The 23,578-nt window shown below is 43.8% G+C and overlaps 1 protein-coding gene across 2 annotated transcripts in view; it reads left to right on the top strand.

Moving 5' to 3' along the window:
• Nucleotides 1-1,900: 1,900 nt before the first annotated feature.
• The window catches only part of FLRT2 (fibronectin leucine rich transmembrane protein 2), a 94,722-nt gene continuing 73,044 nt past the window's right edge, over nucleotides 1,901-23,578 (top strand). The window contains exon 1 of one of the 2 annotated variants that reach the window (XM_080688020.1): nucleotides 1,901-2,267. The gene's annotated coding sequence lies outside the window, so the exon portion shown is untranslated. Of the gene's footprint in view, nucleotides 2,268-4,900; nucleotides 5,683-23,578 lie in introns of those variants that run through there. The other variant, XM_080688019.1, reaches the window with a different exon arrangement.

Raw genomic sequence — 23,578 nt, 5'->3', positions numbered from 1 at the left:
GACACGTTTATTACATTGAATCTGTTCATCTATTCGAGATGATATTTTTCCACACTCAATTTTCCTTGTCCTGATTACAATAATCGCACCAAATAATCTTGAATGGGAAGCATATCCACATGACATTGTTTTCTTATAATTTAGGAACAGCAATAATAAAATGCAAATTCTGTACATCTGCAATCAACCCCTCTCCCTTTTTCAGTCTCATTGATTTTCCAGGAGCATAAATCAGGAAGTTAAACCTGTATAGGTTCTGTTTTGTCTTTAAACAAAAATGAATTCTTAAAGATGAACTAAGTATACTGTTATCTCCGATCAAGGTATCATCAAAGAAAGAGCCTCGTGTGGATACTTATGTAACTTACAAACACATGCAAAGATGCATGTTTAAAAGCAGGTAGATAGGAGTGTTTGTCCTACAATGTGGTCTTCCTTGTTGATACTGCAGCCTGAGGAATAGCTATCCCTGTGCTTTGCTGCCCCCTTGGCAAACTAGAAGGATTTACAGCGGAATTCTGCAAAGGGAGGGCTGGAAACTGTGTTCCTCCGTGGGCTGGCCTGGCTGGGAGGTGTTTGAAATGGCTATTACACATTCCCATTGGCTTGGGTATGTTGCAGATAGAAATGAGAACATCTTTCCGGCAGAGAAACAGATTTTCCTCTTTTTAAAATAACTCCATTTCCGCAAGATCCACGTGTTACCCTCTGAGTTATTTTGAAACACTCCGTATTTCTTCTTTTTCAGTCCGGAATGGACATGCCGAAAGAAGGAATAGGTGGAAGATGCCTGAGTTTGCGCTCTGGGCGACTCTCGGGCTCACTTGCGGGTGCTGGCGAAGGCAGAGGCGCTCGGCCATCCGTCCGTTTTCTGTGGTCTAAGCTTCCATTGCGTGTCCACGAGATGACTGGGCTCCAATTCCGGTTAACTTCTCGGGAGTCCAGAACACTTAGTTGAAGCTTGTTTACAAAATGCAAAGCACCTGGGTGGCCAAGGCGGAGGCTCCTGTATTCTTTTATTTTATTTTTTCCCCAAATCGCTCCCAAAGGAGAGCGATGGGGCAATAATGCCGATCAAAATCTCAGCTCTTAGAGCTGACCTGGTGCTTTCAATGTTGGGACTCTTCTGCATCCTCATTTCTGCTTGTGTTTCTCCTGTTTATGCCATGCTAAGGCTCCGTGCCTCTTTCTCTCCCCCGCCCCAGCCCCCACCTTTCCATCTGCCTGCTCCCTCAAACCCGAGTCCTCCCCCATTTTCCGGTGTCTTAGTCTTATTTGTGGTCTTATTAGGCGGGCATTGGGTGCGTGGGTGGGAGGCAGCTTTCCTCGCTGTTTCCTTTAAATGTAGCGTGGGTGGGTGGGTTCCTTACACAATTCCTCTCGCACACGCCAAACAGTTAAACACCTAGAGTGTGGAGGAGCCGCGAGTTCCACATGTTCCATGTGCCGCTAGCAAAGGAAAAAAAAAAAAACACACGGGGACAGCGTGGCGGGGGTGTTTGAAATAGAGGAATAAAACTCAACTTCGCTGGCAACTTCCATAAATTTGGTAACTGGAGGCAAAAAAATAGATTCCGAGGGCTGGGTTTGGTCCGGATGAAACGCTAGGGCTCCTTCCCATGCCGGAGTCTGGGGCTGAAAGCCTGCCCCTGGCGTCTTGCCACGCGAGTGCCCCCAGACAGCAACACACCCACTGGAAACGCACGTGAACAAAGCTCTCGCCTCGGGAGCCGCCGCCTGCGGTTTCCTAGTTGAATCCAGCTTCTCCCGGGAGCACAGGGCGCGCACAGGGTTAAGTCAGTTCCCTCCCCCGTCGGAGGGAGGGGAAGGGAGGGGGAAAGCAGCCTAGTGTCTCCGGCTGGGTACCTTGTAGTTAGTTGTACGTTGGAAACCTGTCGCCGTCACTTTCGAGTTTGGCACCTTCCATTGTCACCGCTGAGGAACGAGCGCTCCCAGACGACATCAGCGGCCGAAATCTCCGCGCCAAGGCTCCGAGCTGCTACCGCGCGGCCGCGTCTCGGCTCCTAGGTCCTGGGTGACAAGCAGCAGCGAGGCAACAGCTCCGCGCCGGCCGGCCGCCGTGTCCACCCAGCCCCCGGAACCAGGTTGGCAGTTCTCAACGATGGGCAGGAGGGACCTTGGCGGCGACCCCTAAAACAATACCATGCCCCGGGAGCCCCGCTGCTGCCGCGCCAGCTTCTTTCCTTTCCACCTCCCCGACCCTGTCGGATTCGGATGAGCCCGCGGCAAGGAGACGCGGACACCAGGTAAAGGGGCTGCGGTGCCAGGCGGAGTTTCCAGTAACCGCCGGGACTGCCACTACGCGGGCACCATGCGGTCTCTTTGCGGGGGGCGGGAGGGGGGGAGGGATTCTTTTTTAACCGGCGGGGGTGGGGGGGCTGGTTAGCGGGTGGGTGGGATATTTTGGTCTCTATATTCCATCCAGAGAGAAAATAGACTGCTTAACTTGCCCCCGACTTTAGGGAGATCTGTGTTCAGGTCGAATCCCCCTCCTCCAAGGAGTTTTCTAACTGAGCTCTGAGTCAAAACGTACATTTGCTTGCCTGCTGGGAGCATCGTCCTAAATTGGGGTTCCAGAGCCACTAAACTTGCCGGAATCCAGCCTCTCACTTCCCCAGAATGAATCTGTTAACTTCTAGCAGTAACATCCCCCGACGCCCCCACCTTTGCGCCCGCTCCATCTGTTGTTAATGTCACCAGCCTTATTATCAAGAGCTGGCGCCTAAAGCCACCAGCACGCCCCCTGCCCGCAATCCGGTATCTATTAGTGGCTAAAAAGATGAGGGGGGGGGGGCGGCTTGCTAGCTCCCTTTTCTTCGAGTTGAGGAGGTGGTTACTTTTACCAAAACCAAGTCTTTCTCCAGATCTACTGGTCTTCAGTGGCCTGGCACTGAGCTGGAACCAGCGCGGCAGCGGCGGCCAGGAAGGCGCGGGTAGCTTGCCAGGCTGAACCCAAATGCATTCGCTGACCGGGTGGGTGGGACGCGGGTAGGGGGCGGATACCGCCCCCCTCGGCGGTGACTCCAGGGGAAAGGCGAAGGTGAGGAGGAGGGCAGGGGCTGAACCTCCCCAGCTACCATCCAGCCCCCCCCGCGAAGGCTTGGAGCCGGCGAGAAAGAACTTAACGCGGTGCTGACTAGATCTCTGCTTTCAGCACCGGCTCGGTCACTTCTCTTTTGTAATTGGTGCAAGATCAAGGTTGCCAGTTAAAGTCGGGACACTCACTAGGGAAAGGAAGTATGGGGAAGCGGGTGACCGGGGCGGGCTGGACCCACACTCGATACCGGGAAACTCCTGAAGCGTTTAGAGCTCCCTCCGGACCAGACCGGCGGAAGCTGCTGGTGGAGGCGGAGGCCACTGCCGGTGTGGTCGCTCCTGGCACCTCCTGGCAAGATGGCACTCAATGTCTGTCCTAGTTCAATGAACTCCCCCAGCCATGCCCCTCCTCCTCCGGACATCAGTCACACACTGAGTTTGGGGAGAAGAGCCGCTCTGTAGAAGTCAGGCTAAAAATTCTCCTAGCCACCTTTGCAAAACGCAGCAAGAGCAGCGATTTAGCGGGCACGAACCTGGGTGGTGTGTGCTTAGGCGCCAGCGTGCATCTCGGGCGTGCGTCTGGGTGGATCTGTGCGTGGCTTGTGCCAGGGAGGCAACGCGGGCATTTTTCCAAGTCGTCTTAACACAATTTAGGCGCTCAAATACGTGAAGGCGGTAGACCCAACAGGGATGCGAAGGAAATAAAAACAATTGGGAAAGTGGTGCCAAGTGACTCAGGCTGTGGACTGCGGACAGGGAAATCATCCCGACTAGGTCGCGGCCACCGCCTCTGCCCAACTCTTCTGCGACTCTAGCCGAGAGGCTCCCTAGGGAGTGGGTCCCGAGCCAGGTTCAAGCTCACGGGTGCTTCTGGCCTGGCCCCACCGACGGCGCGGCGCGTCGGAGCGCAGCCCAGCGGTTGGCGCGAGCTCGCTCTCCCTCTTCTGTTCAGATCCTGCCTCTCTACAGACTTGTTAGAACATGACAGCAACTTACTGGAGGCAGGAGCAGCGGCGATGAAATGAGAGGGGGAAACCAGAACCCCCTTTCCCACCCCAAGAAAGAGAAGTGCACCTGGTTTTCTTACACTACTCTCTAACCTTCCCCAAGAGATTGCGGGTGGAAACGTTGCTTGCTTGCAAATCAGGCTTCTTTAGCTGTCAAGCCCGTTCCCTAAATCTTGGAGGCTGAATGTGTTTGTCCCTTGTAATCTACGGGCTAAGTGAACAACGCTCTTTCCAGCGGCCAAGGTGAAGGAAGAAAACGGGGTGTTGAAGATAACCATATTTCATTTTGGATTGTATTACCAATTAAAGTTATTTAAGAAGGTCCGGGATCAGGGAACGATTGATAAGGTGTAGGGGGGGGGGGAGGTTGTGGGGGCAAATCACCAAGATTGCTTGCATTTGACATAACGCCATCTTGGTTGAGAGACTTGTAATATTTTTACCCTCTAATCTGTCGTTTCCATCATTTCTCGGCGACTAAGTAATAGACCCTCTGGCTTAGAAGTACAACGCCAGGCGGGCAGGGGGGAAATGGACGTTCAGCGTTCGGGTGGTGGCACGATCCCTAACAGTTGGGGGGCAGGTGGGAGGGATGGTGCAGGGCCGAGAGAGGAGGCGTGCTTGGTCACAGTGGCATCCTGGTGTCAGACTGGCGCTCTGCAACTCTCTTCAGGGAGGACAGGGTTAAGAGCTTAGTCTTACTTTGCCTCTTGGAAAGCTTTGGGTTGCGGCCGCGCCTCCCAAGCATTCTTTAAACCAGAAATGTGGGAGGGACTTGGAGAGGGAGGGAGTAGGGAGGGAGGGAAGGAAAGACGGCTCCAGGAGGGGAGCGCGCCAGAGAGCTGGGGACGGGGGAGAGGAGGGGCGCGGGAGCGGCAGAGGCGATCCCGTGAATTCATTACTGTAAACATCTCCCGGGGGTGTCAGGAGGGGTGGGTGTGGGGGCCGCAGCGCCTACAAAGCCCGCCCGCGTCGGATCCAGGCAGCAGTGAGGTCGGAGCAGCCTCCAGACCCACGCGGGACCGGCGCGGCACTCGGAGGGAGCCACGCGCAGCGCCCCACGCTGGGGTCCGCGCAGTCGGCACCGGGGCGTCGGAGGCCCGCCCTCCCGGCTCTCCAGACGCCCCCCGGGGTCCTCCTTCTCCGAGGATCCCAGACCCCTCGGGGCTGCTAATCACCGCCTTCTCCGCTCGCCCTCTTTCTTTCGGGACCGGTTGGCTGGGCTGAGGCGGAGAGGGGGAGGCGGAGGAGCCGAGGAGGCGGGGGCCCGGCGGCCGGAGCCCAGAGAAAGTGGCATGCCCGAGCCCTGCAGGCGGAGGTGGCGGAGGACGGGGGAAGACGATGCCGCGGCTCGGTAGGGGAGAAAGACGAGAGCTAGCGAGGCGAGCGGGGCTCCCGGGCGCCAGCCGGCTGCGGGGAGGCTCGAGCCGCTCTCTGAGGCTCCGGCCTCCGCATCCCCGCGCCCCGACGCTGCGGGCGACAGGGCCGGGCTCCGGCAGCCGCCACGGTCGTCGCCGCCTCCAGCCGGAGGACCGGGCAAAAGTTTGGATCTGGGGGAGGACGCGGCGCTGAGCGGGATTACCAGCAGGCCAAAAGGATACCTCGGAAACCTTTGCAGGTAACGGGCACCCCCAACCCTCTCTCCCCACGTCCCTCCGTTGGCTCCTGCTCCCTCCCAGCGCCTTTTCTGTTGCTCGCCAGGTCTGGCTGAAAGTAAGTGGGAGGCGAAGTTCAGGATCCCATCCCGGGCGTGGGCACCTAGCGCCGGGATATCTACATTCACCTTAGAGGGCCCGTGGCGCTTCTTGGCGTCCGGGGGGCAGCTGTGTAGCGAGGCGAGTCTCCCCTGGGAATGGATCAGGAACCGCGGCTCCAGCTGGTGCCCGATCTTAGAGCTCCTTGGGAATTTAGAATGTGGTGGGTAGAGAGGCTTTTAGTCTTCTTCAATCAAGGGAAAATGATGGGTGGATTTCACTCATTCCCACCTTGACCCTCTCACTCTCATTTAGCATATTAAAAACAAGAGCCCCATTCGCATTCCCCTACCGCGTTTAGCTGGTGCAGGAAAGCAAATGGGGGGTAGGGGGGGGGGCGGCTGTGTGAAAATTTCCAGGAAGGGGGAACATTTATCCTTCCCCCTTTTGACATCCTGGGGCGGGGGGGGGGGAGCTTTCCTCCTACCATTCAGCTTAGGGCATCATAAAATAGGAACTTTAGAAGTCACATTTGGATTGAAGGGCGAGATGAAACACTAACCACTGGTGATGAGATTTGGAATGCGCGTATGTGTTGGGGTGTTTGTGTGGGGGTGAATGGTGGTGTTGCAGAGAGGTTTTGATTTTTTCCTTGGCGGCCTGATGCGTCCTAGTGCTGGGGTGTGTGTGTGCGGAGCGGGGGGCGCTGAGTGGTCGCGAGTGTGCACTGAGGAGGGGGCAGCTGAGAGACGTCCGGAACCGCAGCCTCACTTAGGCTAAGAAAATAGCTCTGCCTTTCACTCTGAGAGCGAAAGGATTCCAGCCCCTGGTTCCCCAACGTCCCCTCTGCCCCAGTCGAGTTTTGAGTTTCCAAGCGGCTCAAGGTTTGCCCTGCTCTCGGTTTTTGTTTTTTGTTGTTGTTTTTTTTGTATTAGGATAATTATTAACTCACCTGGAAACTCATGGTGCCTTCTCTTGTAAATGGAAATCAGTCTCCAAGAGCTTTTGATTAATTTTAGTGGAGGGACTCCCCTGGTAAAGCTTACAGTAAGCTAATCAAGGGCAAGGCACAAATCCGTGTAAATGCTCGCCCAGGAGTGCAAGGTGCTGATTAGATTTCTTTACATGCTGCATTTGCTATGCAAAGCCTCTTCCAAATGGGATCTATTGCTCCCCGCTCAGCTGGGAGGCTCTTTCATCACACAGGGTTTCAGGGAGCTTTGGGGCATGTCCACGGGCTCTTGGGCTTATTGCTAAATTTATTATGTCTAACTTCTCCCAGCCAATAGCTAATATGAAGGCTAGCTTCCATATCGGGAAGATATTGTCCATGTGACCTTATTAAATCTCCAGGGAAAGGATCCCCCAAACATGAGGTGAATAGAATGCAGCTTGGCATTTGTCCAGGGAAATATTTGGTGGCTGCAGTGTGCATGTAAAAATTTAGTTCAGCATCTAAAGTGTTAGAACTGGACTTAAAAAAAAAATCCCTAAGCAACATGCTCCAGATCCATAAGATAACAGGCCACAGTACTAGAAGAGAATAAATCCTTGGGTAATGCATGCACCACGGAAAGTTGCTAATTTCCCCACAATGTTACTGCTCTCCAGAACACACTTTTCTTCCTCCCCTGCTCAAAAGCCCCAAACAGGATAGGGTTAAGCCACTTAAGGGTTTCTAACAACCACAGATGACAGTGCAACACCATACTGTCATGTTGAGTTGCAAATATCTGACTGAAGGAGGTTGGAGATGAAATTTCAAACAGGATTCCATGTCTGTGCCAGTGGATACACGGCATTGTAGAAAAGAATTGCGCTAGCTGTACTGTAGCAGAACCTATTACAAAACTAGCATGGAAGAATGCCTTTTTTTTTTTTAATACCCCTCTTAACACTTCACTAGTTTCATTGCAGTTTTACAAATTTCAGGGACTGCTTTAGACAGAAGAAAGGAGATTCCCAAGTGACACCACACTGGGCACCTTGGAGTGAGTTCCCAAGACAGTCATGGTTTTTTCTGTATGCTGGGTTTCAGATGATGTGATCTTATCCCAGTTTGACTTGGCCGGGCTGGATCTAATTGGAAGCTGCTCTGATGCCTATTCCATTTATATTCTGGCCTGCTGGAGAGTTTGATTTAGGATGTAGACATAGCTTCTTAAAGCAACCTTACATCTTCCCAGTTTGAAGCTGTGGTTTCAAGAAAGGCTCAAGTATGTGCGAGCCCAAAAGCCTTAAAACTGTAGAGACTTCGTGTGAACCTCTGATCTAGTTTGAGTCTTCAGCTTTGTGTTCAGCAAGGAAGAATTGCTGCTCCGAAGATCAGCAGTGTCTGAAGTTGAAAAGCAAGCCAGGGTGCCAGGGGCTCTTAGTTTTGCTCTCTCTCTTTTTCAAAGATTCTAAAAAGGTCAAGGTGATGTCATTTTATTTTCCATTCAGGTCAGACCTTCCTGGATAATCATCTTTTGGTATTTTTACTTTAATTTCAATGCACATTCATTTTTCACTAGATTACTTTAATAACTTTGTGGTTACTGCCACAGTGATTCAAATTCAGTCCATTAGTGACCTCTGTCTGTGAGATGTGAATACTCATTGTTTTTCTTTCTTCTCATCAGAATCTACAGATTATGTGCTGGGGAGAAAACTCTCAGCTCTGTAGTTCTTTCCAGATATTCAGATTTTCAAACTTGATTTTTCTAATACAGAGTTCAGTGCAACTAATGATATTTAACAACAGCAATAAAAATGTTACAGGGTAATCGGCTACTAAACGGCTCTTCTATGGAGCATTGACAATATGATCAACATAAATAAAACAGCAGAGTTATCCACTGCCAATAAAGGGGTTGTACAGTCAGGTAGACTAATGTTTTGAGACTCACAAAGCTGCTAGATGTCAGTGAAATTTTATTGCCCCTGAGTGCTTACATAACTAGGGAAACTTGATTCAAGCCCAGAACATATATGTGGTGACTAGATTTTATAGTAGCAGTGTGTGTATGTCTTTAAATTCAGCTGTGAACTTACGGTAAGATCAAGGGCGAGTCAGGTGTGAGAAGGGTGTCTATAAACAGATGGTATTTTAAGGAGACCTTCAAAATCTGATTCTGAATCCAGCTTTGTCTTCTCAGGGTTTTCAAGTTGAAATTTCAGTTTGAGTTGATTGTTCTAATGGTAATGGAAGACAAAGTTTGCTGAATTTCTTAGGAGGGTGGATACCATTATCAGACATTTTCCAGATGGTTTTTGATGTAGTGGTATTTGGGGATATGGGATTTTTAGGAGTTTTTTTTTTTTTTTTTTTTCCCTTTTGCCTTGGGCAGGTTTTGTGCAAAAGACGTTTTTAAAAGGCCAATTATTATTATTAAAGTTAAACAATTATTATGCTACCCTAGCCAGCCTTCTTTTTCTACACCCTCCAAATTGCTTTGCTTATTTTAAATTAATTTTTTTTTCTAAAAACTGCATTTTGGGGATTGGAGTAAGTTATCAGTATTTTTTTTTCTTTACTTTTTTCCAGTAACGTGAGCTCCAGTGAAGTATCTGTAGAGGAAAACACACACACACTCACATACATATACATCAAGAACCATTTTAAGACAGAGATTCTTTTCAAGGCTTTAAAATATGTTCCTTTTTAAAGAACTATGACACAAATATTGTAATAAAAATATCCTGTGTTCCGATGAATACAGAGACTTACTTCAGCCGCATGGAACAGTAAAACACTGTATTAGCAAAATAATCAGTGGTATTTTCAGTACATGGTCAAAATCTGTTAGAACCTTCATGGCTTTTTTTTTTTTTTTAAACCCCTTTGGCGACTTTCGCATCTACTGGTCTTTTTTGGTTTTCTTTGATTTCTTCTACTGTGGGTCTTTGAAGTGATTCAAAATTCAACAGTAGCTACTTCTTTAGGGAAATTCATCATGTTATGTTCAGGATTCCAGAAGAGTTAATGATGCAGAAAAAGTCCTGTAAAACATCTTTTTAAAAGAAGTCCTTCTCTTGCAGGCTTCCCACTCCCTGGCCTCCTGCACCATTTGCAGTGAATTGGAACTCCGTTATTTATTTATTTGTCAAATACCACCTCTAACTTAATTTAACGTGGGATGTGTTTCTGCAGAAGCACGCAGCACCATGTGTCCCGAGTCGCCTGAACAAAGCAGTGTCATTTTTACAGATCTGTAATAAGGGAAGGTCAAAGAAAATATCCTTGCGTAATTTGGGAAGTCAAAAGGCCACATTCATGGTTCTCACACACTGGTCATTTATTCCGCCGGTAATAAGGGCACACATTTTCTGGAAGGTTAGTGGTTAAAGTCCTGAGCCTTTTTTTGTGTTTTTTTTTGAAGCATTCACAAAATAAATAAATATCTGGTATTTCTAGCCATTAGCTGCTCATTAAAACTGAACTGTTTTTCTCACTTTCTTCCCTGGTTGCTTTTAAGAGAATGTGCAAGAAACTTGGCAAAAGGTCCCCTTTCCCCCAAAAGGTCAAAGGTCATGCGATATATATTTCGGTTCTCTTTATTAGAGCTTTCAAGACACAGATAAAAGAATCTTCTATTTGAACCATTTAAGAACCTTAGGGCTTTGGATTTCAACCCATCGAAAAATATCAAGTACCAGAGTTCATAGATGCTATTAGGCCTCAGAACACTGAAACCTGTTTCAACAGTGGCTCCTAAAATTGGTTCACAAATTTATTGCCCATTGAAGTCACCAGAGGTCATGTGGCTGAATGGGAAACATTAGACTCCTATCAGTCCAGAAATAGGTCCACGTGTTGGTGTCACTCTTAGCCTCAGCTGCCTATGGGCATCACTTTCATGAAATCCAATGTCAAAATAGCCTCTGGGATGGTTTCCTCTCCCACTTTGCTCAAGAGTTAGGACTCTCAATTATTTTGGAGAAGGGACTAATGCAGAAAATAGTAATATTCCTCATAGATATTAGATAAAGAAGAAACGAAAGATAGGAGAATAAATTGCCTAAGCATTTGGCATAGAAAGTTCCAGGAAATTCTGTGTAGGCCTTGAGGAATGAAACTGATTTTAAAACACATTCATACCTAGCATTTCTGCACCTCCTCTCTTGCATTTTCCTGTTCTCACATAGAGGATATCATCTATTCCTCATCATTGCCTCTGGGAATCGGTATGAGAAAGCCCTACTCACCTAGCTTCTCATTGGGTAATTGGAACCAGAAAGAGGTTGAAGGCTACCTAAGGCTATGGAGAGTTCTTGAAACCATTTGACATTATACAAAATGATGGACATTACATTATATTACATAGAAGGTTCCTTTTTACAGAACAATCCAAAATGATCAGAATTGGATTTTTTTTTAATTAAAAGAGTAAAACAAATACAGCAATTCTATAAATATTTAGATTTAAACAGTAGGATTTCACCCTCTCCAACATGATATAAGATGCAAGCTTGCCTGTTCTGGAGGGGGATAATTTTATGATGTAGGCATTGTGACTCGGGACCTTAATTGAGCAATGGGAAGGTTGTTTTGGGGGAAAGAAAGGATGTATTTCTATAGTGAAAACTCGCATTCTCATGTCAGCACTCTCCTTTCTACATTTATGACCTTGGACAAATCACTCAATCTCTTGGAGACTTAATTTCCTCTCTGCGGAGTTCAACAGGGTTGTTCCAGGGTCGGATAAGATTAATGTGTGTGAAAATACCTTGATAACAGTACAGTTTTATATTCCCATAAAGAGGCATTATTCAAATTGATACCATTTATCACTTCATGACTGTCATGTGCTAGGGATAATTCCAGGTTTTATATAAATAAAATGGTAACCAAGGCAGAGTGCCCTGCCCTACAGGAGCTTTTTGGGGGGTCTATGGGACATCACCCAACTGGTAAAGTGTGGATGGCCCTCTTCATCACTTCTTTCATTCATTTAATGGTACGTTGTCTCCTTTTTAGAATTGGCTCCACTTTGATACAAGTCTTCTTTTTAAGGATCAAGGGTAAATGGGGTGAGTTGGGTGCCAGGGCCAAACTTCCCTCTCCTGACAGCTTGGCTTGACGTTTGGACATTGAATTTATCACAAATGGATTCCACTGAAGACCTTTTGGGAAGAAACCATCAACATTCCCTGAAATAAAGTCATTTCGCTCCTGGCTGGGCTTATGCTTTAGCCATTCAAGTTATCTTTTGCAAAAACACAGTCATTAATAGGATATATGATGATTTTTAAGACTTGTTTTGCAATATAAGGCAGGTTAGGGCACAAGACTGTCCAGTAGTTTGGCAGACCTCCTGGGCCCATTACCAATACATGGAAAGACTTGATTTATTCTGACACCGACATAATCTCCCAACTTGGCCTTCTTTTGAATTTGTTAGTGTCACAAAACCTTTGTGGGACGTTCTTTACAACTTATTTCTTCATATTATGTTCAGTTGTTATTTTTATGATTGTCCAATCTGAGACACTTTTAAATTTAAATGCTCTGAGAGTGACCGTGTTGGTTTTATTTCCCTAATTTGTATACAGGTAGGCCTTTGTCAAGGTTAATTTTTTAATAGTTTAAGTTGCTTAATTGAAGCTTGCAGAAAACACTCTCCAGTGAAGTGTGTATTTATGAAATATGTGATGATGGTCATGATTCTTGGTCAGAAGGAATGTTTCTATCAGCGATTTGAATGTATGACAGTCTCTATCTGACAATTTTCTTTTCAGTTTCTAATTTGTGTTTGCCAGAGTTCTGACACTTGTTTTTTTTTTTTTTTTTTTTCTTTTTAAAGTTGATTAGTATTTTAGTAGTGCATTGTAAACTATCTGGCCACAGCACTGTATTTTAACATGACAAATTACTTTCACAGACTCTGAATACTTTTGTTCTGGCAGTGCTGAATGATAGAATAATGATATTTGAAGAAGAAAAATGTTTACTACTACTCTGAAGAGTTCTGCTAATAAAACGAGATGAATCTGTAGGTATGTGTGTGGGGAGTTAGTGTGTGCATGTGCGCATTTTTGAAATGCACACACAAATCTAAGTCTTAGATGCTAAGGGGAGGGTGGACTGTTATACCCTTCAGCTAGGTGGTGCTCATTTCGCCATATGTCCCTAATATAATGGAGTAATGAGATAACCCCAATTATTTTTAATTGGAGATGTTCTTTTCCACGTAGGTCCTAGGGAAACTAAATAAAGAAAAGCCCAAAATGCAGTGAGGGAATATGTTTTTGTGTGGCTGTCTCAGTAATCATGAAGGAGATAATATTCTTGTAGAGGCAGAAGGCATACTATAGATGATGAAGAAAGCTTTTTCATTCATCTAGAAGTTGATTTTTAGCACGTACTATGTCCCAGGCTTAAAGAAAGACTGGAGAAACAAACAGGTAATGTAGGATCCATCTACTTGAGTCTACCCAGGTTGGTGAGGAGAGAGGAAGACAAAAAACCTAATTCCATTGCAGTTTTATACATGATTGAAAACAGCGCAATCAATCCCAATAAATGTGCCAGGAATACATTTGGAAAGGGATAGCTGGCTGTTGTTAATTTTGTAAACTTGGGCAAAATTTTTATTATTTTTATTATTTTATATATATATATATATATATATATATATATATATATATATATATATTTCAGAGAGGAAGGGAGAGGGAGAGGCATCAATGATGAGAGATTATCATGGAGCAGCTGCCTCCTGCACACGCAAACTGGGGATCCAGCCTGCAACCCAGGCATGTGCCCTGACTGGAATTGAACCATGACCTGGTTCATAGGTTGATGCTCAACTACTGAGCCATGCTGGCTGGACAACTGTAGGTTTTTTTGAAAGCATTGCCTTTGGCATTTAAGGGGTACTTCTCCATGTACACCCACTCACCTCCATGCACCCTTCCATAGGTGACCAACACATGCAGCTTGCTGCAAATTCTGATCTAGATTGTGACACTAGGCACAGTGAGCTGTGGTTATTATGTCTTTGCTACTGTTCAGAGATTTTTATCAGAACGGATGCTAAACACTTTCTTCACACAATTCATCTCATACATGACTCTTGGCAGAGTCATAAAAATATTTTATTGTAGAAGATTAACATGTAAATTGTTATTATGTTTATGTAATTCTTATTCTGTACTTAGATCAAGATGATACCTGGCTTGTTTAATGATAGATGCTTTGGGGTTATCAGTTCAGTGTGAAAATATTTGTTTCAGAAAATAATTTTCAATGAATTTATGTAAAGGAGCTTCTTACTGCTTGTATGGCAGATACTTCTGAACAAATGCAGTGTTCAGCACTAGTAAAGATATATAATGCTGGTATTTTTTATTGTTATAATTCCATGTGTATATAATATAATTTTCTCATTCTACTCACCAATTGAAATTTTTTATTGACACTATGAATCTGTAAATTTATTAATGTAGAAAGTTTAACAAGATGTTAGGTAGGCCCCAGACCACTAAGTCTGTAAGCACAAAAGCTTTTTCTGATAAAAATCACATAATATAATTAATCCAATAGGAGCAAATTGAAACAGTCACTAGGGTGTATTTTGTAAATTGTTAGCATCTTAGTAAGTAGCTTCTGAACCAACATTTTCCCCAACATAAAACAATAAGACCTTGTTTTTTTTTCTCTAGAACAGTAAGAGAGATTAAAATTCTTTGGAAAATGATTTAAAATGTTTTTACCCAAATAGGTAAGGAACAAGTCCAGTAGTGCTGACAGCAATGGAATTTAAAACTCTGTTCTAATAATCTCTGAGTCCCAAAGGAATGCAAGACATACATCCGTTCAAGTCATGCGCTTGTAACTGGGGATTTGACCAAGATTGGTCCTTCACCGCATGCCAGGCACCATGCTAAGTTTCCTGTCAGACATTTGGGACATTCTTTCAAAGGAGAACTCATTCCTGATCACCAAGAAATCTGATGGGTTGGCCCAAGTTGTTCTTCCCAAACTTAACTCATCCATCCTAACTAATGGGAGGAAGTGGTTAAAAATACAGGTTCCTGAGCTCTAGGCCTGAAGATTCTGATTTTAAATCTATGATCAAAGAAGGGACTAATGCAGAAAATAGTAATATTCAATAAATGAATGGGAATGTGGATGCTGAAAAGCTCGGGATTGAAGATCACTGACGTAGATGATTTTTAGAATTTTTTTTTTCTGATCCAGAATCTCCATGCTTTTATAATCATCTGGTTTCTAGTCACTTGTGAATTTCTGAGAGTATTTTTGCTGTGTATTTTGCCACATAGGAAATATTTCTAGATTTAACCCAATTCTCCTAGGAAAGAACCTTCAGGGGGGCCACACATCAGAGCTGACTTCGCCCTTGGTAGCCATGGCCTTTTGTATGGTCTTTCCATCATCCATCAGTATCTCCTAAACCATTGTACTGTACATATTCTTCTTGGTGTCCCTAGAGTTAATTTCTAAAAAGGACAAATTTTAGAAATTACCTTATTTCCTGTCCATCTATACAAAGTCCATCCAAACTTATCATAACATGTGAGATCTATGACGCTCTGATGTCAATCCTTCATTCAGGCCTCATTCTCAGGCACCTGTCCTGTGTATCCATGTGCCAAGGACAGTAAAGCATATTCTTCTTCATATTTAGCATTCCCCAGGTTGTTTAGCCTTTGTGTAGAATATTACCTGCTTACTCTTCATTTGGCAGACTCTTTTCCTTTAAGATCTCATGAATGTCACCTTCCCTCCCGGTCAAAATTAATGATTCCTTTCTCTGGGCTTCTACAGCATTTTGTTTGTACCTTTATTAGTTCCCTGTTTGTTTTGTATTGCAGTGTTTCTGTTCACATGTCCGTCTTCCCCATTAGATTCCAAGAACCGTGGCTCATTTATTCTATCGCCCCAGTGTGCACCATAGTGCCCAATGCAGCAGGTTCTGCACAAATGTAATTGAGTGAATAATTGTGTTGGCCAATCCTGGAAGACAAGGAGATTCATAATCTAGTGATAGGGAGTGCTTCCTCGGAAGTGCTTTTGTCTTCCCATATCAGGGGAAAAAATATACACCCTCCACCTTTCTACTTTACTCTAAGCAGGTTTGTCAGGCAAATGCCTGCCGCTGAACCCAACCCAGATCAGTGTCAAGCCCTCCAAACCACCCATGAGGCAATTCAGATGCCACACTGGAAGATCTGTTTAAAGAAGGAATCATTTTGCTGGATGATCTTTCTTGGCACCAAGTAAAGCCACAGGTTAAGTAGATATTCATGCAGATGTGATTTACATAGAATGAGACATTTAACTCATCACATTAACTTTGTGTATCTTGGCATGATTAAAAAGAGCCTAGGACTTGTAAAAAATGGATGCAGTTCTTTCTTTTCTTTCTTTTGCTCTGTGTTTTTATTTTCTTTATTTTATCCTAGGCACATTATTTCCTGATGGAGATATCTGAGGAGCCAGGGCCCCTCAGAGAGGAGAAAAGAAAGCTAGAAATGATAACTCCCTAATGACTGTCTCCACAAAGCAGGATTCTCCTTAGTCTTTATGATTTGGCATTGACTATAGCAAAGATCATGCGAAGTTACAGTCAATTGTAAACTTATAAGGTTTCATGTGATCCTGATGGTGACAGAGTTGGACTTTAATTCCTTCTTGTTCACCAAAAGAACATTCTGATACCACCTTGCCACTTTCATGGTAGATTATCAATGATGGACAGAGGTGATTTACATTCATGTGGGGTGGGGGGAGGGGGGTGGGCGGGATGTGCACCTGTAAGTATACTCTTCGCCTCTTCTTTCAGCAAAATTTTCAGTGGCGAAGAAGAGTAGATTATGGTGTAACATATTTTTATATGCCCCTACTTTAACCCTTTGTGCCCTCTGGGCTGTCTATATGTTGGCAACTCTTTCCATGCCAATAGGAAACACATGGAGTAACATATGAGTTGATTTTGATAAGTGACTTTGCTTTAGCACTGGGGACTTACAACACAACCCCAGAAGGTCTTATTATGTTAATTTATAGGAATGTTTAGAAACAGTGTCTCCCAATTCTTGAATCATACTGAGTATCAGCAAGGCCACATTCGCATCCAGAAGGAATAATAATAATGTCATCAAATTAATGATATTGATCATAGATAAGGTTTATGTAGAGTACTATTTATGCAGTTTATGTATATTATCACATTTAAATATTCACAAAAAGCCTATAAAGTAGGCTCTGTCCAGTAATATTACTTTTTTAAAAATTTAAATTCTTTATTGTTTAAAATATTACATAAGTCTTTTTTTTTCTCCATTGACCTCTCCCCAACCACCCTCACCCCCAGCACATGCTCTCCTCCCTCCCCCCAAGTCTGTGTCCATTGGTTAAAAGCATGCATACAAGTAACCCCATTTTACACACAGGGAAACTAAAGTGGAGAAAATTGCCTGAGGTTGCTTATCTTATTTTGTAGCTATTGTTAATTATCTTTATAGGATAGGTGAGCACTGGCTAATTTCCAAAATCAACTCTAAATTTATTTTCTCATGTCCTAAAATCAAATTTAGGGTGATTGCTCACTGTCCATGCGTAAGCTGTGGTCCAGCATTTTATATTGACTTTTTGAGGGGTAATAATCTAAAAAGTCATGATTTGCTCTTTGCCATTTCAGAACAAAAAATATTCTTGGGTCTCTCAATTTAGTTATGTAAAATGAGAAGCGAGAAGAACTACAATTTTAAAAATAAAGTGTGACTGGCAACTTTCAGCATGTTTTCAGTATTAACGAAAGCTGTGGATAAATGCCTAATGATTGAGGAAAGCATTTATTGTGGAGAACACTTGCATTTTTTTGCATTTATCCTTTTACCAGCACTACTAATAAAAAGTTAAATGGATGGATTTGAGATGCACCTATTTTTCCCTGTGGAGGTGATAATGGACAATGGAAGGGCCAGAGGTCAGATAATAACATAAAGCGAATGGCCTCTGAGAGCCTGGAAATAATGGAGAATTGACTGTGTTATAAATAGGTCAAATTCCCTCCTTTTCTAAGTCTGTGTAGTTGCTCAGGCGGTAGACTTTATTGGGTGAAAAAATGATCCACTGATGGGCTGGAGAAGGCTGTTGTTCCACATTGATAACTCGAAAAGAAGCATAGTATGTGCCTGTGAGTCTTTACTCTGTTGAATTTGATTTTTGACCGTCACTCCCTTTTCCCACTTTCTGTTGATACATTCATCCCTGTATGTGCCAAGGTTGTATTTTATGAATTCAGAGATTATAACTGAGGCCCTCCAATTATTGGTCTTTTCTAGTTCCATGTAAATATTATTGATACTGTCCAAATAAAGTGATTTATTCCTTAGTTCCTTCATTTCCCCTGAGGCAGCTAGACCGTGGCTACTGTTATTTCTACATCCTTTTGTCATCGTTTGCCCATGATCTGTCATGAAGCAACTGTGGATGGGGTGGCATAAGATTACTGATGATGTAGGTCAGTCTAGGTGGGCTCACTGATGTGGTTGTTTATGAAAGCAGACTCTGCCCAGGTGTGGTAGCAGTTTGGGGAATGGCTCCGTAGCCAGCCAGCTCCAAGACCACATGAAAACACTAGCTCTGTTTGGCCCTCAGGTGAATTCTGTGGTGTATCTGTCTATGACGGTGGGAATGTAGCTGAATTGGGTGGAACCAAAACATTTGCTCTCTGCAATTTGCAAGGGAGATGTGATCAGGCCACGTGAAAGAAACCTACACATGCCAGTGTCACTCTTACTGGAAATGGCCGCCGGGTTTGCCTGGACCACATGCATCTGTGAAGGACCAGCTTGTTACCCAGTGTTACTCTTCCCTCTCTACTCTGAATACTGAACTCGCTTGAATTTTCGGTTGGGCCCCAGTGTTGGTATGTTTTAGAATGAGGTAATTATTTCTAACCAGGTCCCATTCTGCTTATATTTCTCAAATAAATATGCTGTCTGGAACTACCACTTTGAGTCATTTTGATTACCCTCTTTCATTCATTTTCAGCTGTTCTATTCCTAGATTTATGCCTCTTTAACAAATTCTGTTCTTGCCCTTTAAAGTTGGTTCTGTTGTATCCATGGTAGTTAAGCCCATGTGTGGTTTCCAACCTCTGACCTTCACACAATAGTTCCAATCCTCTTCCCTAGTCCTGTGCTGATGAGATTACTCTCCATAATTTACAGGGTCAAGTCTGAACTTCTTAGCTGGACACTCAAGGCCTTCCCTTCCATGGCTTTTCCTAATCTCCCCACCCGAAAGTTAATCTCCTCTTAGGAACTAAATTTAGGGTGTGTCCTTACTTTTACCTTTATAGTGGTCCAAAGGTGGTATAACATTGTACCAAATACTTTGTCTCCACTGTCTGGGAGCTCATTTAGGGCAAAAGCCATGCCCACTAAATGTCCCAGGAGCTAAATTGAACTCTTGGATCCGACCCCAACCTCCGTCTATGAAACATACATACTAGCACAAAGCTATGTCTCCTCTCTATACTACCTCCCACCAGATTTTAAATATTGAGCAAATGAACATTAACAGAGTTTGCACAAACAACTCATGTATTTGAATTGTAGAGTTGCCTAATAGAAGCTCCCTTTGTTCCCTCTGTGGAATCCTGTGTGGAAGCAGTGTGCCCTGGCTTTGAAAACAGGAAGGTGGAACATTCCAACAGCATCATGAGCCCGCTGTTTATATTTGTAAAACCTGTAGTCTTTCCAGGCCTTGAGGCAAGAGCAAACAGAAATAATCACAGCCATTAGAACTTGATTATGTTGAATTGGATTCTTATAACTGAGGCTTGATAGCAAGAATTAGTGTTTTGATAGACAGAGAGAGATACTTGCAGTATTGCAAAACCATTGACTCTGGCTTGTTGCAATCTTGGAAGACATCGGGATGTTTTCAAAAATACAACAGTCATTTGCTTTTTAATCATCTCCATAACAGTCTTCCTTTAAAAGGGGATCTGCAGAAAGATGCAGAGTGGGGGAGATATAAAGTCCAAGGGGTTTGGATTCAGACGGACCAGATTTGTTCTGCCTCCACAAGCGAGGGTAACTTAAGCCTGTTTCTTCGTCTTTTTTGTCTGCTTCCTTAAGTTTTAAATAGAGGAAAAGTAATACGCATCTCATAGCATCGCTGTGACGAATAGATTAGGTGATGCCCGCCACACATCAAGAACTTGTACGCATTGGCTCCTTTCCTCTTTTCCCTCCAAATTGAAATAATATGAATGCTGTGGTTTATAAATGGCAGTTTTTTCTCCTGCATGTAGAAGGCAATTCTGTAATACTATGTCAGTATTTCTCCAAAGGAACTCTCTGTAGAGCCATGGTGCCTTTTGCCCGATTTCTCTATACCATTTATTTCTGGGCCAGAAGAGGATTGGCTACCCTAGAAAGAGTCATCACTCTGTCTCAATTAGGACACTCACTGTTGAAGAACTCTTAAAACCGTTTCTCTTTCTAGGGAAAAAAAAGGCAATCTTTCCAGAAGTCCCCTCAAAAAACAGTGGGTATCATGGATCATTAGAAAAGCATTACCCAAAGAAAGTGCTCTTAAATACAACTGCCGGCAGAGGAGTCGACTTATCACCAGGCACAAGGGAATTTTTTTCCTACAAAATTTTAGCTTGTCACTTATAAACATGAAAATTGCAACGCTCATGATGTATTCTACGGGGACAAGGCTGTGAGTGTTTCCACTAGGTGAAATTCTCAAGTAAGAGCTTCTAAGGATGAGCATTTACGCTGAGAGAACCCTAGGGAATGTCTGTTCGGAACCAGGTGAACAATAAGCAAAAGCCATTACAAAGGGGAGCAAAAAGGCAAATCCAGTAAATCCTTTTAATGCAGAGCACATAGTGGAAAAAATGAAGTGATATGAGCCACATTTCATTTAGCATGAATGACGGATGTAATTATAATTGGCTAATGAGTATTTTTTTTTCTTTTTCTGCATAATATTAGTGTCATCCAAAGTGATGAAGGTGTTTTGCATATCAAAACCCCCAGTCAGGCACAATTATATTTATGGGCTTCTTTTCTGGTAAAAAGTCAGTGTTGTTTTATCCTTAATCTAGATTTCAGTTTAAGGCTTATCCATAGTCTGGAAACACAATGTTGTAAGATAATGAAATATATATATAGCTGTAAAAAAGAAGGATCTCTTACTCTTTGAGACAGCATGGAGGGACCTGGAGAGTATTATGCTAAGTGAAATAAGTCAGTCAGAGAAAGACAAGTATCCACATGATCTCACTCATATGTGGAATCTAATGAACAAAATAGATACAGAGATATGGAAGCATGCAAGAGACTGAGGATCCTCAAAGGGAATGAGGGGGTGAGGAGGGAGGGTGAGGAGGGAAGAGATCAACCAAAGGATTTATATGCATATATGCATAACCCATGGACACAGACAATAGTGGGGTGAAGGCCTGGGGAGGGGATGACTGGGGAGGAGGGGGAAAATGGGGAAAAAAGGGGGACATCTGTAATACTTTCAACAATAAAGATAAATACAATAAAATAACAATAAGAAACACCTTAACACATTTTATGTTAAAAGTAAATATATTTTCCCCAAAAAAGAAGGATATATAGAACATTATTTTTCCTCCTTTAACAGACAGTTATTAGAGCTTCCCTTGATTATATTTTTCTATGTGTGGAAATATTGATCTTGTATTAAATGCTTTGGAAATCTAGAATGGTTTTCATGGGGAAATTGTAACATTGCCATCATTAGCAATTTTTAAAAGAACAAAGATAATTCTCTTGATGGTTTCACTTAAATGTGGTCCTTATGTTAGGCGTGCAAAACAAGCTGGATTGTCATTGCTTCTTCTTTCTCTATGGTTCTGTATTTCTAAGTCATTAATGGAATTTTTATGAAGATATTTAGCAAATAGAAAATGAGTATTCAGATAATTCTTTGTCTTTAAGTGATGGAGAGACTTGTAAATAATGAAATCTAGAGAAACATTCCTAATTTAACTGGTATTTGGGTTTGATTCTGACTCTGTCTTTTTACTGAACACTTAACAAGAAAGATGAAGGGATTTAAACCCGAAGTCCCTTTATCTTCTGTCTTCAAAATTCAGAGCACGTTCTTGGTGGAGGAGTGATAGTTGGCGCTTGTGGAATGTGAACAGGAACATTAGGTTATAACTGAAATGCTATAAACAATGGGGTTGTTTGGAAAATTGGGAGGTGGCAGTGGGGGAGAAGCTTAAGAAGTGCACAGGCATGCCACTTGTAGAAATAACCTTTTAGCATCTCCTTTTCTGCTTATATTATCTCTTACCTTTTCCAAATGACATTTATAGGGGCTTAATTTAAAAAAAAGGAAATGTTTCCTTTTTTCATGTCACTCCATGATTTTACTCTAAAGCCCAAGTGATAGCAATAGAGTCCACTTGTTCTGTTTAATGGGAAAGGATGGAGCGGTTGGTACCTTGTGTTCATGGGTACACCCACACATGATTCCAAGTAAATGGAATCTCAAGGACTGCATGGTTGTTCAGCGCTGGAATGAGGTGGAACTGAGTTTGAATCCCAGCTCTGCTGTTATCTGACTGTGAAACTTTGGGGAAATTATACATTTTATTAGACTCTTCTGTAAAATGAGATATTAATCTCTTACAGAGTTCTTATGGAAGATATTATACATAACATGATCTTAGTTCATTATTGTTGGTTTTATGTATGTTTGGTTAATTACCACTGAATTCTAAATTCTTTAATCAGTGGATGGATGAATGCATGCATGCAGGGATAAATGCATGGCATGGGTAAATATGTATAGCGATTCTGCCCTAAAATACAGAAAAGGTTTAGTTTATTTAAGATTTTATAGACCCTAATGGAATAACTGAATACCTAATATAATTATTGCCAGAGAGAAAACATAGTATGAAGTGACAAACTGAAGATGGGAACCATTTTTCATAATAATTCTTTCCATTTCTTTAACTAGTGTTTCTATTAATTTTTATTTGGGGTATATAATTTTACTTTCTCATAATAGGCAGGACATGTGCAATTATTCCTATCTCATAGATTCCAAGAGAGAAAAATGAAATGCTGAAGGTCATGTCCATTTCTGTTTTGTGGAGCTATGTACTAAATAGTCATCTTATTAATAACTAGAGGCCTGGTGCATGAATTCATGCACGGGTGGGGTCCAGCTGGTCTGCCCTGATAGGGTCCGATTGGGCTGGGCTGGCCAGGGGGGAAGGGCTGAGGGTGGTTGGCCAGCTGGGCCCACCCCCAACTGGGGTGGGAGGGGGCCAATCGGGGGTAGTGCCCAGCAGGGGGAGGGACCTTGGGCAGTTGGCTGGCTGGCCAGCTGGCCCCACCTCTGATCGAGGTGGAGGGAGCCGATGAGGGCAGGGCTGGCTGGGGAGAGGGGCGGTGGCAGGCAGTGGGGGGGAGGGAGAAGCCTCAGGCTGTTGGCCAGCCGGCCCCGCCCCCTGGTTGAACTCCTGGTCAAACTCCCAGTTGGGGGGGGGGGCAGTTTGCATATTAGCCTCTTATTATATAGGATTGATGCCATGAATTGAGTTGGACAAGGAGTATGGGATACTCAAAAGCTCAGTAGGTTGCTGCAAAGAAGGTCTGAGTTCTAGTTTTTGTGCTAACTCTAAAAATCTTTGACTCCTGTCTAATTACTCAACCTTCTTGAGCCTTAGTGTTTTTATCTGGTCAAGACTGAGCATTTCTAGTTATTCTCTAATGAGTAGGATCTAGGGAACTAGCATTAGTGGTTAGGTGCTTGGCTCTGGATTCTGTCTGCTTGGGCTTGAGCTGCCTTCA

This window comes from Plecotus auritus (assembly GCF_963455305.1).
Source record: "Plecotus auritus genome assembly, chromosome: 1".
Lineage (NCBI taxonomy): Eukaryota > Metazoa > Chordata > Mammalia > Chiroptera > Vespertilionidae > Plecotus > Plecotus auritus.
The sequence above is the reverse complement of the archived record's forward strand: the minus strand, read 5'-3'. Positions and strand labels throughout refer to the sequence as shown.